The 16,365-nt window shown below is 35.3% G+C and overlaps 1 protein-coding gene across 2 annotated transcripts in view; it reads left to right on the top strand.

Annotated features, from left to right (window-relative positions):
• Galntl6 (polypeptide N-acetylgalactosaminyltransferase like 6) overlaps positions 1-16,365 on the top strand; it is a 1,051,497-nt gene that overhangs the window by 456,644 nt on the left and 578,488 nt on the right. The gene's annotated exons all lie outside the window — the stretch shown is intronic.

The raw sequence follows: 16,365 nt of genomic DNA, 5'->3' as shown, positions 1-16,365 counted from the left end.
TGTCATGTCCAAAACATGGGAGTCCTCCTTACCCTATTCTTCCAGATACTGAATCAGATCAATTTTATTTCTGAATGTACCCTGAACCTCTCTTCTATAGGCCACCTTCAACTCTCACTTGTATTTCTACAACACTTCCCAAATTTGTTTAGGGATCTCTATTACATGTTTCTATGACATGCTGTTAAACTTCTACACTATACATGCATATTTTTAAATTAGGGCTTTATAGCTATACATAACAGTTGGATTTATCCTGACAAAATCATATGTTCATGGGATTCTATTTCAGTTCTCGATCCACCCATTTTTCCTCCCTCCCTTCCCCTGTTCTCTGTCCTCTAATCTGCCAGACTTTGTTTCACTCACCTATTTATTTATTTTTGATTGTTGTTTTATTCTATTTATGCATATAGATGAAGTTCCTTGTGATATATTTATGTATGTTCATAACATGATATTTTTAAGAATTCATCTCATATTGCCTCCTCTTTCCTATCCCTCCACTCTGCCTCTCTGTTTTCTTCATTTGCACTACTTATCTTCCCTATGCCTTTATGATATTCTATCTTTTCCTCCTCTTTTCCTTTATTTTTTTCTAGTTTCTACATATAAGAGAGAACATTTGACTTTTGTGTTTCTGAATCTGGCTTATATCAGCATGATGTTATCTATTTCCATCCATTTATCCACAAATGCCATAATTTCATTCTTTATGGCTGAGTAGAACTCCAAGTGTATGTGTATTATGATTTTTTAGTCCATTCATCTATTAATGAACACCTGTGTTGATTACATAATTTAATTACTGTGAATTGTGCTGCTAAAAATATGGAGGTGGATGTATCCCTATCGTATTCTGATTTGATTATTTTGGGAAAATACCAAGGAGTAGGATAGATGGGTCACATAGTGGTTCCATTCCTAGGTTTTCTGAGGAATCTCCATACTGCTTTCGAGTGCCTGTAGTAGCCCACAGTTCAACCAACAATGTACATGTGTACCTTTTCCCCCACAACTTCACTATCCTTTATTATTGTTAGTATACTTGAACTTTGCCATTCTGGCTGGAGTAAAAAATAATCTTAGCATAGTTTTGATTATCAGTCACCTGATGACTAGAGCTGGTGAACGTTTTTCATGTATTGTTGGCCATTTGTGGTTCTACTTTTGAGACGTTTAGGTTTAGTTCTTTTGTTCCATTTGTTGATTGAGTTGTTTTTGTTTTTGTTTTGGTGGTTTTTTGGTTCTTTATATATTCTGGATATTAATACTCTATCTGAGGATTAGTGGCAAAGGTTTTCTCTCATACTGTAGGCTCTTCTTCATGCTCTTAATCATTTTATTTGCTGTTCAGAAGCTTTTTAATTTGATGGCATTCCACTCACTGCTCCTTGGTTTTACTTCTTGTGCTTTGAGATCTTATTAAGGAAGTTGGTGCCAGCACCAGTATGATCAAGTGTTAACCCAATGTTTTTGCTTAGAAGATTGGTCTTCTAAGCACAGATTTCTGGTCTAATTCCTAAGTCTTTGATTTATTGCGATGTGACTCTTGTGCAGGTTGAGAGATAGGGCTCTACTTTCATTTTCTGCATATAGCTTTTCCATTTTCCCAGCATCATTTGTTTAAAAGGCTGGTTTTTTTTTTCAAAAAAAAAAAGTTTTTCTGGCACCTTTTTCAAGTATTAGATGACTGTAAATATTTGGATTTGCCTCTATGTTTTCTATTCTGTTTCACTGATATTCATGTCTATTTGATGCCAATACCATGCTGTTTCAGTTACTATAGCTCTGTAGTATGATTTGAGGTCAGGAATTGGGACATGTCCTACATGCCTTTTCTTTTTTTTTTCCTTTAATTTTTATTGTTGGTTGTTCAAAACATTACATAGTTCTTGACATATCATATTTCACACTTTGATTCAAGTGGGTTATGAACTCCCATTTTTACCCCGTATACAGATTGCAGCATCACATCGGTTACACATCCACTGTTTTACATATTGCTATACTAGTGTCTGTTGTATTCTGCTGCCTTTCCTATCCTCTACTATCCCCCATCCCCTCCCCTCCCATCTTCTCTCTCTACCCCATCTACTGTAATTCATTTCTCCCCCTTGTTTTTTTTTCCCCTTTCCCCTCACTTCCTCTTGTATGTAATTTTGTATAACCATGAGGGTCTCCTTCCATTTCCATGCAATTTCCCTTCTCTTTCTGACCCAGTATTGCTTTCACTATCCTGGGTCTCTTATTCTTCCAATTGAATTTAAGGTTTGTTTTTTTTTTCTTCTATGAAGAATGTCATGGTATTTTGATGGGGATGCATTGAATCTGTATATTGCTTTTGGTAAGATGTCCATTTAGACAATTTTAATTCTGTCTATCCAATAACATGGGAGATTTTTCCATCTTCAAAGATTTTCTTCAATTTCTTTCTTCAATGTTCTAGAATTTTCATCATAGAGCTCTTTTATCTCTTTGGTTAGATTAATTTCCAAGTGTTATTTTGGGGAGGTTATTATCTATGGGATAATGTTCCTGATTTCATCCTCTGCTCAATTACTGTTGAAGTATAGGAAAGCTCCTGATTATGGGTGTTGATTTTGTAATCTCTTACTTTGCTGAATTCATTTACAATTTCTAGAAGGCTTCTGGTGAAGTTCTCTTTGAGTCTTCTAGACATAGAATCATGTCTTCAGCAAACAGAGATAGTTTGACTTCTTCTTTTTCTATTTATATCCTTTGATTTTCTTATCTTGCCTGATTGCTCTGGCTAATGTCTTGAGCACTATATTGAACAGGAATGCTGAGAGTGGACATCCTTGCTTGCTGATTTTAGAGGAAATTCTTTTAGTTTTTCTCCATTTCATAGGATGTTGGCTTTGGTTGTGTCATAAATAGTCTTTATTATGTTGAGGTAAGTTCCTTTCATTTCTAGCTTCTCCATGATTTTTAACATGAGTGGGTGCTGTATTTTATCAAAAGCCTTTTCTGCATCTATTAAGATGATCATGTGATCCTTGTCCTTAATTCTATTTAGTCATGAATTACATTTATTGATTTGCATATGTTGAAACAACTTTGTATCCCTGGAACCAAACCCACTTGATCATGTTGTATTCTCTTTTTGATGTGTTTTTAAATGTGGTTTTATTAGAATTCCTGCATCTACATTCATCAGGGTATTGGACTGATGTTTTCTTTCCTTGATACATCTTTGTCTAGTTTGATACTAGGGTTATACTGGTGTTATGGTTTACATGTGAGGTGTCCCCCAAAGTACATATGTGGGACAATGAAAGAAAGTTCAAAGGTTAAATGGTTGGGTTAGGAAATTTTTAATCTAATCAATGCATTAAGCCCCTCATAGAGATTAACTGCATGGTAACTGTGGGAGGTAGGGTGTGGCTAGAGGAGATAGGGGCATGCCTTTGGGGTTTTTATTTTGTGCATGGTGAGTAAAAGTGGGATTAAGGAATGTGTGGTCCTTGAAGACATTTCAGTCATGAAAGAAACACTAGATACTTTACCTATTTATAATAAGAAACATAGCATGACAGCATCTCAGGAATTTTCAAAACCACACCTGTCTCAGACTCAACAGTGTAAAAGTAAAACTTCCTTTTAGAAAAGACCAGTGGGAAACCCTGTTTGTACAGGGGGCCTAGGAAGTTGTTTCTGCATTCTCAACCACCCAGGCAATCAGAGGATGCTGCAGCCATGGTCCCTGGAGGCTTAGCTACTACTTGAGATGGTGGAAGACTTTGGTGGCAACCATGTTGTGCTGGTTCTGCAGAAATGCAGGATGTTGGGGGTTCATGAAACCAACAAAAAGGCCATGTGGGCTACAACCAGAAAAACTGTGAGCTGGAGCTACACAAGACTTTTGGAGAGAACATCAATAATTATATGTGTTCTAGATGCCAGACATGGAAATATAAGACTTATTTGCCCAGTGGGGTTTCAGTCTTTCTTTGGTCTCATCCCTTCTTTCTATGCCCTTATTTATTCCTTTTGGAATAGAAATGCTTACTCTGTATTTTTATATACTGGATATATGTACCTTGCTTTTGGTTTTTACAGAAGCTCACAGTGAAAGTTTGCCTTCAGTATCAGATGAGATTTTGCATTTGGGATTTTGGCAATCTTGGAACTATTAAGACAATGAGGACTGTTGAGAGATGAGCAGGAGCTTTGGGGTGTTAGGTGTGGGATATAATGGGATAGATGTGAGATGTCCCCCAAAATCTCCTGTGTGAAACAATGCAAGAAGGTTTAGAGGTTAAATGATTGGATTGTGAGAATTTCAACCTAATCTGTGTATCAGTCTCTTGATAGGTCTTAACTGGATGGTAATTGCAGGCAAGTAGAATGTGGCTGGAGAAGGTGGGTTCCTGGGGTTGTGCCCTTGAGATTTATATTTTGTCATGGTGAGCAGACCATTCCCCCTCTCCCCTTCCCCTCCCTTATTCCCTCCCTACTGGTACAGAGTCCTGAGCTTCTTACGTCTCCCACATTCTTCTGTCATGATGTTGTGTCTCATCTTGGAATCAACCATAGAAGGACTAAGACCTCTGAAACCACGAACACCAAAATGAACTTTTTCTCCTCTAAAATTTTTTTTTGTCAGATCCTTTGGTCACAGTATCACAAAAACCTGGATAAAACTATTGACTTCATAGAATATATTGGGAGTGTTCCCTCCCTTAAAATTTCATGGAGTAATCTAAGAAGGATGTTATTAGTTCTTCTTTAAAGATCTTGTAGAACTCAGCCATCTAGTACTGGGCTTTTTATTTTTGGAAGGGTTTTTATTGCCATTTCAATTTCATTGCTTGATATTGGTCTTTTTAAATTTTCTACAATTTCCGGTTTAAATTTCAGCAGGACAGATGTGTCTAGAAATTTGTCAATGTCTTCTAGATTTTGCACTTTATTGGATTATAAAATTTCAAAATAATTTAATGATCCTGTGGATTTCTGAAGGGCCTGTGGTGATATCTACTTTGTCATCGCTAATTTTATGTATTTGTGTTTTCTCTCTCTCTTTTGATTAGTTTGCCTAATGGTAATCAATCTTATTTATATTTCCAAAGAACCAATTTTTCATTGCATTAATCTGTGTATTTTTTATTTTCAATTTCATTAATTTTAGCTCTTATCTTAATTATTTCCTGTCATCTAATGATTGTAGAATTAGTTTGTTCTTTTTTTCTAATGTTTTGATGTTTAGTACAAGCTAATTTATTTGATATTTTAAATTTTTTTATGTAGATACTTAGTGCTAAAAATGTCCTCTTACAATTGCTGTTATCCCATCTCAGATTTTGATATATTGCATCTCTGTTGTTGTTCATTTATAAGAATTTCTTGTTTGAAATCTCATTCCTTCTTCAATTCATTATTCATTTAAGAGGCTATTATTCAATCTCCATGTGCTTGTGCAGTTTCTATTATTTTTCTTGCTGCTGATTTCTAGTTTATTCCATTATTATCTGGTAGAATGTATGGTGTTTTATCAATGTTTTTGTATTTCCTAAGATTTACTTTGTGGTTTAGAAATATGGTGTATTTTAGAAAAAGTACCATGAACTGTTGAGAAAAAGATAAATTCAGCTGTTTGGGGGTGAAATATTTTTCAGATTTCCGTTAGAACCATTTGATTTATGCTATTATTTAGGTTGAAAATATCTATTGATTCTATTTTTTGATGAACTGTCTATTGGTAAGGGTGTGTTGAAGATAAGCCAATATTATTGTGTTGGGCTTCATCTGAGATTTAATGTCATGGAGTATTTTTTTGATGTAATTGGGTGCACTGACATTTGGGGCATAAATATTTATTATCATTATATTTTCTTGTTGGATTGTTCCCTTTACCAGAATATAGTAGCCCTCTGTCTATTCTGATTAATTTTTTGCTTGAAATCTGCTTCATTAGATATGATAATTGCTAGTACTGCTTGTTTTTGGAGTATGTTTAAAAGGAATATTTTTTTCTACCCTTTTACCTTTGGCCTGTGCGTGTCTTTATTTTTAAGGTGAGTCTCCTGTACACAGCAGCATGCAGTTGGATCCTGTTTTTTCTGACCCATTCTGCTAATCCATGTCTTAATTAGTTCAGACCATTAACATTTAGTGTTAGTAGTAATATGGGTGGTTTCCTGCTGTTTTGATCTTTTGCTGTATTTAATACTGTCTTGATTCTCATGTAGTAGATTACCCTTGATCTTCCTCTATTTGAAAGTTTTGGAATTTGTTTCTGAGTCCCTCTGTGGAGTTCATCTTTGAGTGTCCTTTGTATTTCTGGCTTGGTGGTCATGAATTCTTTCAGTCTATTATTTCATGTAAAGTTTTTGTTTCTGCCTCAAATTTGAAACTGAGTTTTGCTGAGTATAGTAACCATGATGGCAGTTGTTTTATTACAAAGCTTGAAATATCTTATACAAGGCTGTCTTGATTTTAGAACCTGAAATTAAAAAGCAGAAGTGAGCCTTAATGGTTTGCCTCTACTTGTGATTTAATTTTTGTCTTTTGCAAACTTTAATATTATTTCTTTAATTTCTATGTTAGGCATATTGATTATGGTATGCTTTGGAGAAGTTCTCATTTGATTAGTTCTATTTGGGGTCTTATGTGCCTCCTGTATGTAAATGTCTATCTCAATTCTAATATGGGAAGGTTTTCTATAACTATTTTACTGAGGATTCCCTTAATGCCTTTAGCTTCCGTCTCCATTTTTTCTTCTATCCTAATGATTCTCCACTTTGGTCTCTTTAGGTTGTCACAGGGTTCTTGAACATTTTGATTGTGTTCTATAATTTTTCTCCATTGCAGCATTTTGTGTCTTCTGGTTCATATACCTTTTCTTCAAGGACTAAAGTTCTGTCTTCTATGCAACCTAATCTTTTAGTGATGCTTTCAAGAGAATTTTTAATTTGGTTGATCATGTCTTTCATTTCTAGGAGTTCTAATGGGTTCTTTTCACTGTTTCTATTTTCTTAATGAAGTAGTCTTTCATCTTCTGGATTTGCTCTCCAAATTCATTCCTTAGATCTTCCTTTAGTTCATTGAAATTTTTAATAATCAGTTATTTTAATAACCGTTCTATAGAATTTTATTCACTTCAATACCAGTGTGATCATTTGTTCAGTGATTATAAATTTGGGGGAGAGATTTGTTTATATGTTTCTTCATGTTTTCAGGAGTCTTGGACTTGCACCTCAGTTGAGAATGATTCCCCTTCCTCTTTTTTTATGTGTGTCCTTTTGTGTACAATTATTTTATTTGTTCTGGGACTCCTCACTCTTTTTGATATATGAATAGATGTCAAGGGATGTGACCTGAGGTCCCTCTCAATTGTTCTTCATTGGGTTTTTTTTTTTTTGTTATTGTTAGTCTGGGGATTTTGTTGCCTCAATTATTTGAATTCGAGTAATAATAAGACTCAGGTGGGGTTAGATTGTGTGGGACATGAGATTCACTGTTGCTTGGTTGAGATGAATCTCTAAATTCTAGGATCACTACCCTGTGAGCTTAAAGTGTCCCAATCTCTTTCTAGCCCATCTTAGTTAGAAGTAGTATAATGTTAGCAAAAGATGGACAGCCTTAAGATAAATATCCAGTGTCTGTTTTGACATCCCTAACACTAATTACCACATATGGTAATTAGTATGGTGTATAATTACCACATATGGTGGGGTCAGGATTTAACAACAATACCAAAAATAAAAACCATGAACTAGATCAGGAATTCAACAGCAGGTATCTACTATGTTGTCCACTGGATTAATAACCACAGTAATTTGAATGGGGTAGGAATTAGATAATTGATATAATTTCTTTTTTTATTAATGTTTATAACCAAAGGTTTTTTTTTTAATTTTCTAAATCTTATTTGTTCTTTTTAGTTATACATGACAGTAGAATGTATTGTGGCCTATTATAAACACATGGAGTATAGCTTGTTCTAACTATGCTTCAATTCTTTTACTTTTATATGATGCAGTGTTATATTGGTCTTGTATTCAAATCCAAAGCTAGGGAAGTTATGTCCAATAAATTCTACTTTCCATCCTATTCTCCTTCCACTCCCTTCCCTTCATTCCCCTTTGTCTATTCCAATGGATTTTTGTTCTTCCCTCCCTACAATCCCTTTTTGTTGGTTAGCATCCACATATCAGAGAGAACGTTTGTCCTTTGATTTTTTTTTAGGATTGGCTTATTTCACTAAGCATGATATTGTCCAGTTCTATCCATTTACAGCAAATATCATAATTTCATTCTTCTTTATGGCTGAGTAATATTTGTGAGTGTGTGTATGTGTGTGTGTGTATATGTGTGTGTGTGTGTGTGTGTATATATATATATATATATATATATATATATATATACATATATAAAATATATCATATCACATTTTCCTTATCCATTCATCTGTTGAAGAACACTGCATTGGTTTCATAGATTAGCTATTGCAAATTGAGCTGCTATAAACATTGAAGTGGCTCGGTCACTATAGTATGCTGATATTAACTTCTTTGGGTATAGGCTGAGGAGTGGGAAAACTAGATCTAGGGTTGGTTCCATTTCAGGTTTTCTAAGGAATCTCAGTACTGCTTTCCATAGTTGTTGCACCAATCACCAGTCACATCAGCAATATATGAGAGTACTTTTCCCTCCACGTCTTTGCCAACATTTATTGTGTCTATTCTTTATAATTGCCATTCTGACTGGACTAGTTTTAATCAGTGTAGTTTTAATTTGCTTTTCTCTAATTGCTAGTGATGTTGAACATTTTTTTCATATATTTGTTGACTGGTCATATTTCTTTTTCTGTGAACTGCATGTTCAATTTCTTTGCCCATTTATTTATTGTGTTATTTGCTTTTCTATGTATGTATTAACTTTTTGAGTTCTTTATGTATCCTGGATATTAATGTTCTATCTGATATTCAGGTAGCAAAGATTTTCTCCCATTCTTTAGGCACTCTCTTCATATTCTTGATTGTTTCCTTTGCTGTGAAAATTTTTAGTTTGATTTCATCCCATTGAATGATTCTTGATTTTACTTCTTGTGCTTTAGGAATCTTGTTGAGGAATTCAGTTCCTAAGGCAACATGATGAAGATTTTTGCCCACTCTTTCGTTTAGTAAGCTTGGAGTCTCTGTTCTAATGCCTAGGTCCTTCATCCACTTTGAATTAAATTTTATGCAGGGTGAGAGATAAAGGTTAATTTCATTTTGCTACTTATATATTTTCAGTTTTCCCAGTACCATTTGTTGAAGAGGCTATATTTTCTCCAATGTTTATTAATGGCCCTTTTGTCTACTATGAGATAACTGTATTTATATTTGTTTGTCTCTGTTTTATTCTGTACCACTAGTCTTCATGTCTGTTTTGGTGCCAATACCATGCTGTTTTTGCTAAGAAGTGGTCTGTACTATAACTCTGTAATATAATTTTAAGGATCTGGTATTGCTATACCTCTTGCTTTACTTTTCCTGGTAAAGATTGCTTTGGCTATTCTGGGCCTCTCTATTTTCCAAATGAGTTTCATGATTACTTTTTTTATTTTTATGAAGAATATTTATGAGATTTTAATAGAAATTGCATTAATCTGTATAGCATTTTTGGGAATATTGCCATTTTGACAATGTTAATTCTTTCTATCCAAAAACATGAGAGCTTGGGTTATGCATATATAGCTTTTACAATGTTGAGATATATTCTAACTAGCCCAAGTTTTCCTAGTTTTGGGTATGAATGGATGCTGAATTATTTCAAATGTTTTTGTTTTCTGCATCTATGGAGAAAATCATGTCATTTTGTCTATTGATGTGGTGAATTATTTTTATTCATTTCTGTATGTTGAATCAACCTTGCATCCCTGTAATGAACCCCATTTGATCATGGTGTACTATCTTTTTAACATGTTTTTGTATGTGTTTTGCCACTATTTTATTGAGAATTTTTGCATCAATGTTCATCAACATGAGGTTTTATTTTCCTTGTTAATTTTGAAGCTTAATTTTGCTGGGTATAGTATTCATGGCTAGCATCCATTGTATTTCAGAGCTTGATACATATTATTCCAAGATATTTGAGGGCCTGGATTGAAAAATCAGCTGAGATCTGGATTAGTTTTCCTCTAAATGTGACTTTCTCTGTCAGCATTTAAAATTCTATCCTTATTCTATATGTTTGGCATTTTAATAATAATGTGCCTTGGTGTGGTTCTGTTGTAATTTTGTATATTTGGGGTCCTGCATGCTTTCTGTATTTAATTTTATATTTCATTCTTAAAGTTTGGGAAATTTTCAGACATTATTTCATTGCAAAGATTATGCATTCCTTTGGTTTATATCTCTGAATCTTTGTCTATCCCAATGAATCTTACTTTACTCTTTTCATGTTATCCCATACTTCTTGGAAATTTTGTTCATGGTCCTTTTTCATGTTTTCTTCATGGTCAACAAATTTTGAAGATTATATTTTTTTTTGTCTTAAATATGATGGACCTTTATATCTTTGTACACATACATATTTGTTTCTGCTTTTTTTCTTAATTAGATGAGACTGTCTTAAATACATGAGACTGTCTTCCAAGTGGCCTAGTTTGCTGATGGTACTTTCCAATGAATTTTTTATTTGGTTTATTGATCCTTAATTTCAAGGATTTCTGCTTGGTTGTATTTCGGAATGTCTATCTCTTTATTGAAATGACATTTTGTTTTCTGTAGTTTCTCCCTTACATCATCTTTTACCTCATGGATCAATTTAAATATAAATATTCTAAATTCCTTCTCTGATATGTCTTCCAGTGTGGTGTCAATGTTTTGGCTGTATTTTTGTTTGTTTGAGGTAACTTGTTCCCTTGCTTTTTTAATGTTGTCAGAAATGATATGATCAGTTATTGTAACAATCAACATTCAGAGAGACAGCAATAGGGTTTGGCTGTTGGCAAGAAAAAAGAGAAAAGTAGAAACAAAGGAAAATAGAACTTTGAAGGAGTCAATAAAAAGTCAATACAAAATATGTTAATCAAAATCCTACTTTCAAAAAAATATAGAGAACAAAAAATAGTTACCTTCAAGAAATGATAAAAATTAAGAAAAAAAAACAGAAACAAATATGTATGTGTACAAAGATATAAAGGTCCATCATTTGTCAATCAGAACACCCTTAAAAACAAATCAAAACATAACAAAAACAAAAACAAAATAGTCAATGAGAGTTTTTGCCCACTGTCTGTGCCAAACTGCCTTTTTGTTTCTCAGCTTCCCATCTCAGCAGATGGTGTGAGGAACTGTGGAAGATGCTGGCAGCTTAACTTCCTGGGTATTGTCTGTAGGTTCTGTGCAATGAGTTGGTGCAAGTGAAGCTCCCAGGGGTGGGGATTTGGTCTGGTATTATCCCAGGTGTCTTATTATGTGGGGAGTTTTGGGGTGTTAATGAATCAATCTGCTTCTAGGATTGTATACCACTACTCTTTGCAATACATCATCATCTGTGGGAAGAGGGAATCCTTCTTTCAACAGTTCTGTTTTTCTAGGATGTTGTGCTTTTTTTTTTTTTTTGGCTTCTCCAGGACTGTTTCTGAGCCTTAAGCTCAATCACTCCACCCTGCCCCCTTCAGTTTCTCCCTGCTGCTGATCCTGAGGCTGGTGGCTGACAGTTCAATGGAGTTGGGGAGGAGCACCAGCTTCTCTGGCTCTTCTGATCTGTATTACTCCCAGGCAAAGTGATCTCTATGCCAGAAATTCTCCATGTCAGAGATCTCCTGATTTGCTAGGCTCACTTTAGGTCTCCGGATTCATGTGTTGATTTTAGCTCAAAACTCATGGGGCTAAGCTGCTGGTCTGAGTTTCCACCACTGTCTCAGGGAGGTATTAAAGTTTCCAGCTTGAGTTCTCCTTACAGTGGGGGCAAACAGTGACTTTTGAGTACCAGTTTATTGGGCTAAAAAGTCTTTGGGTTGGCCCAAGGTGGACTGTCTCTTTGATCCTGGGCTTGCCCATGCCAAGATACAGATCTTTTCAGACCTTGTCCCCTTCCCCCCTCCAACTTTCCCATTGGGAGCTCACCTCCAATTCTGTTCCTTAGCTTTGTCTGATGTACCCCAAATTTCCCAGACTTCAAGGCTCTCTGTCCAATGTTGAGTATCAGTGGAGTGGTTTTTCCTTTGACTCACCTCCCAGAAAAATAGTTTTCTTGCTATTTGAGTCCTGACCCACTCACAGAGCTGTGAGAAAAGCCACTTGTGGTTAATTTGCTATCTTGTCTGTCCCCCAAACTATATAATTTTGATTATTTAGTGGGATTACAGTATCTTAAATATGATTAAAATATGATGGGAAGGCAAGAGAAAATTTTAAGTGTTTGAAAAATTATCAGAGGAGAGTCAAGAAATAGGGAACAGGTGTAAGCTGTAAGAAAAAGGAATAATAAATTAACTGAAAGTAATGAAAAAGAATCAGAGGAGGAGGAAACAGGAAAATTTGGTTGTTACTGGGGGAAAGAGAAAGAAGAGGGGAAGATAGGAGAGCTCAGAATCTAAGTATTAATTAACCAGCAAAGGTAAGATTGAACCAACTCAAATGCTCACCTAAATCTAATCTCATCTAAATCTAATCTAGGTTAAATAATGAATACATGCAGGAGATAACAATTAATGTGTAAGTAAAGCTATATGAATACATATATGGAAAGGGGTATATATCCCCCAAAGATAAACTTAAAATTACCCTTTTTATTCTAGACTTTTTAAATTTGGATTCATCAGGGCTTAGTGCTTCGGAAAGGCATATGTGTCCAAAAAATATACATAAGCCCAACAAAACAAAACTGAAACAGAATGAAACAAAAATGGAACAAAAAATCGTTGCATCAGTTTTTCTATTTTCTTGACATGTGCATTTGTGGTCTATTTCTATCTGTTCCTCAGGGGCAAACAACTTCAAACCTTGAGCCAACCATTTTCCCCAGTTTGCCTGAGAAAGTTCTAGGGACAGGCAGCTTGAAATAAAAACAAAATAAATCAAAACAAGAACACATTGTTTTTTTAAATGGTCACCCATTCTTTCGCCCTCCTTCAGGGGCGAGCAATTTCACTTACTTCCAAGCTTCAGGCTTTCCCCATACGGGCCACCAAATGCCCCAGTCTGGCTGGGCACAAAATAACCGAGCCACCACATAGCCTTGTAGGTTCAAACAGCAACTTTTTATTCCGGAACTCTCACCGGCACTCTACACACACTTCCCGGGAGTACACTCCCTCCACCGGGCTCTGCTCACCAATTCTCCCGGAAGAACTCAAGGGGAACTCCAAAGTAGTAGGCACCAAGGCAGCAGGATCTGCCCTAATCCCGGAGCCACCCTAATCCCGGAGCAGGGTCACCTTTCAACCATTCCCTCTAGCAAAATGCCAGGCGTCATTCCGACTAAACTGTGGCTCTCAACACATATATACAATATATCCACATATATTGTGTGTGTATATATATATATATATATATATATATGCATATATGTATCCTAATTTATCTGTGCAGTGAGAGCATGACAATCACACATGCACACCCACCTACACACAAAATTATGCATAATAAGAAAAGTGAAAAATAACACTTTACAATGAAATCATGTTTGACAATCTTAAAAATATTAAAATTTAAAAATTTTTTTAAATGGGGCTGGGGTTGTGGCTCAGTGGTGGAGTGCTTGCCTAACATGTGTGAGGCCCTGGGTTCAATCCTCATCACCACATATAAATAAACAAAGTTAAAAATCCATTGGCAACTAAAAAACATTTTAACTAACTAACTAAATTAATTAATTAATTAATTAAAAAATGAGAATATAGAGAAAAAAAAACAAAAAGCAAATCTTAATGAGAGAGGGCTTGCTTTGGCTCTGATGGTCAAATCTGTTGGCAGGGATGGATTTTCAGTCTTTGTATTTAGTTTTGGCTCTGTAGTTTTGGCCACTGTCCTGTTCCTTCTCCTTGCTGCCAGCCATGTGTAGTAGCTCTCAGCCTCCAATCTCCAGTATTGGGTGGGATAGTCCATGAGTGCTCATGATTTGTGCTATCCTGCAGCAGGAGTGAGGCAGAGTTCTAGATTGGAGTTTCTGGTTGTTAGGGTTTAGACTTTGGTGCCTTTTGGAACTCTGTTGATGATTATTTGGTATTTGGTCCACTGTTCCTTTTGTTGTGCAGATTTCTATCTCTGGTGTATTTCTGGATCCCTGGGGCTAAAAGGAAAATTCACTTTTAGGGTGCAAGAACTTACCCTCCACTGAATTAACCTTCCTTCTATGGATGTGAATTACCAGGTATCTGCCCTGGAGTGCAGATGTGCTTGTGTGGCTGCAGTAACCATCTTCACCACAGATGTAATGGGGTGGGAACTATTATGCTCTTTTTCTCCCTTGGGATCCAGAAGCTGATTGGTCCAGGTAAAACATTCTTTGTTCCTATTTCAGTCTCTGGTTTAGGCAGCCTCTGGGATTTTTTTCTTAGGCTGCTGGTAACTTCCTTTATGAGTTCCCATTCTATTCAGGGCTTTCCATGCCACACAAGGTGGCACTTGTTCCCCACCTGGAACACTTTCAGCCCAGCTTTGCATTTGTTTCCGCTGAGACTCTTACCCTACCAATGCTGTATTCATTAAAACCAGCCTTCCTCTGTAAACCACATATTACCCTAGGTTGATTTTTCTTTATTTTTTAATTTCTTTATTCACTGGCCACACATCTCTTTTGTGTTTACTCCCCACTCTCCTCTGCAGGTGGCAGGACCTAAAGCATTATTTCTTATGCTCAAGTTAATGACTTTCTGTAGTTCTCTGATTATTTATTTTTGTTTTGTTTTACAATTCTATTATGTTTCAGTCAATTTCCTTTGTTCCCTCACTAAGGAGGAGTCTTCCTGCTTTATAAATCTGGTGCTGAGGAGCTGCTGGATCTGCGTCCTCTCTTCTCTCCACCTTCTTCTGAAGCTGTACTGTACATTTCATTTTATTCTGTTGTTCCCTTTGTATTGCAGATGTCCTAAAGTTAAGAACTAGCTTTTGCTCACTGTTTTCCACTTTGGATTCTGGCTTGTATCAAACTCTCAATAAGCCATTGCCATTTGATTGAAAAAAAATTAGCAGAAGGGACCTTTCACTTTATGTGTAATAATAATTTGTGCTCATAAACACAGACATTGTTGAAAACACTTCCAGGAGGGAAAGGCCTGGTTGTGTGTTCTTGTGTCTGTCTTCTTTTATTGCATCCTTGTGTGTCTGCCTTTTTTCTGACTGGATTTTGTGTGGCTCTTAAAGTCATGAGCCTATTGATTATTTATAGGTTCTGCATGCAAATTGTATTTAATTCATAAGCCATTGATAAGTATAATATCTTGTCTTAAGTTTTAAAAATAATTTGCTTTTTTAAAAATACCATTTGTATTCTCAGAACATTGTGAGGTATGATAGTCTGTGCAGTAGCTGCAATTATCCTGAATACTGGTATATGGAAATATAATTATCTTGAGTCTTTATCATTGTTCAGAAGAATGGATGGCTGTATATAATTATGACCAGGTGTGCTGAATTACATTAGCACTCTTTTCCAGATCTGTGCAATATATGTGACGGCATCTGTCTCACTGAACTCCCTTGGAAATTACTGTCAGATCTTTCATATATTACATTTTCTTGACATTTAAGTTTTCCTAAAATGAGTTTCATGTTTTTAACAGCATTTTATGTGTATATCATGGTATCATTTCATAGCTTTCCCAACTATTTTCATTTGCTTTGAAAACATCAATATCTACTTGCTGGTAAATATTGTTAAACATGATAAAACTTTGGATTAAATAACTGATAAAGGCACAGGATAAAAAAAAAAATACCTTCCATGTGGCTTCTCAGATTGTATCACAATGAAAAACCAACTTGAGATTTCTTCCTAAAGTTTCTATTAGAAATGTAATGATGTCTCAGTTTGGATCTTAATTTAATCTTACTATGTGGTTGTGTTCAGTAAATGGTCACTTAGGATTAAATTTTCGTTTATTCTATTGAAAGGCTGTGGGTATTTTTCCCCCACAGAGCTACAAATACTGTCCAGCTAATGAAACACTTCACAGTCAAAACTAATTAATCTTAATTATTACATGAGTTAAATTTTCAAAACTCTTCAGGAAACACATGTAAGACTTAATCATGCACTCAGTGGAAACAATTTTAAATTATATCATTTATTCTTATTTTTATTATATAACAGTAGAAAAAAGGTATATTAGCAAGAGCACAAGATTTTAACATTCTGACATATTTGAGCCTCTAATACAAAGAGAGAGTAAAATAATGGTTT

Source organism: Marmota marmota, unplaced genomic scaffold (genome assembly GCF_001458135.2).
Source record: "Marmota marmota marmota unplaced genomic scaffold, marMar, whole genome shotgun sequence".
Lineage (NCBI taxonomy): Eukaryota > Metazoa > Chordata > Mammalia > Rodentia > Sciuridae > Marmota > Marmota marmota.
The sequence above is the reverse complement of the archived record's forward strand: the minus strand, read 5'-3'. Positions and strand labels throughout refer to the sequence as shown.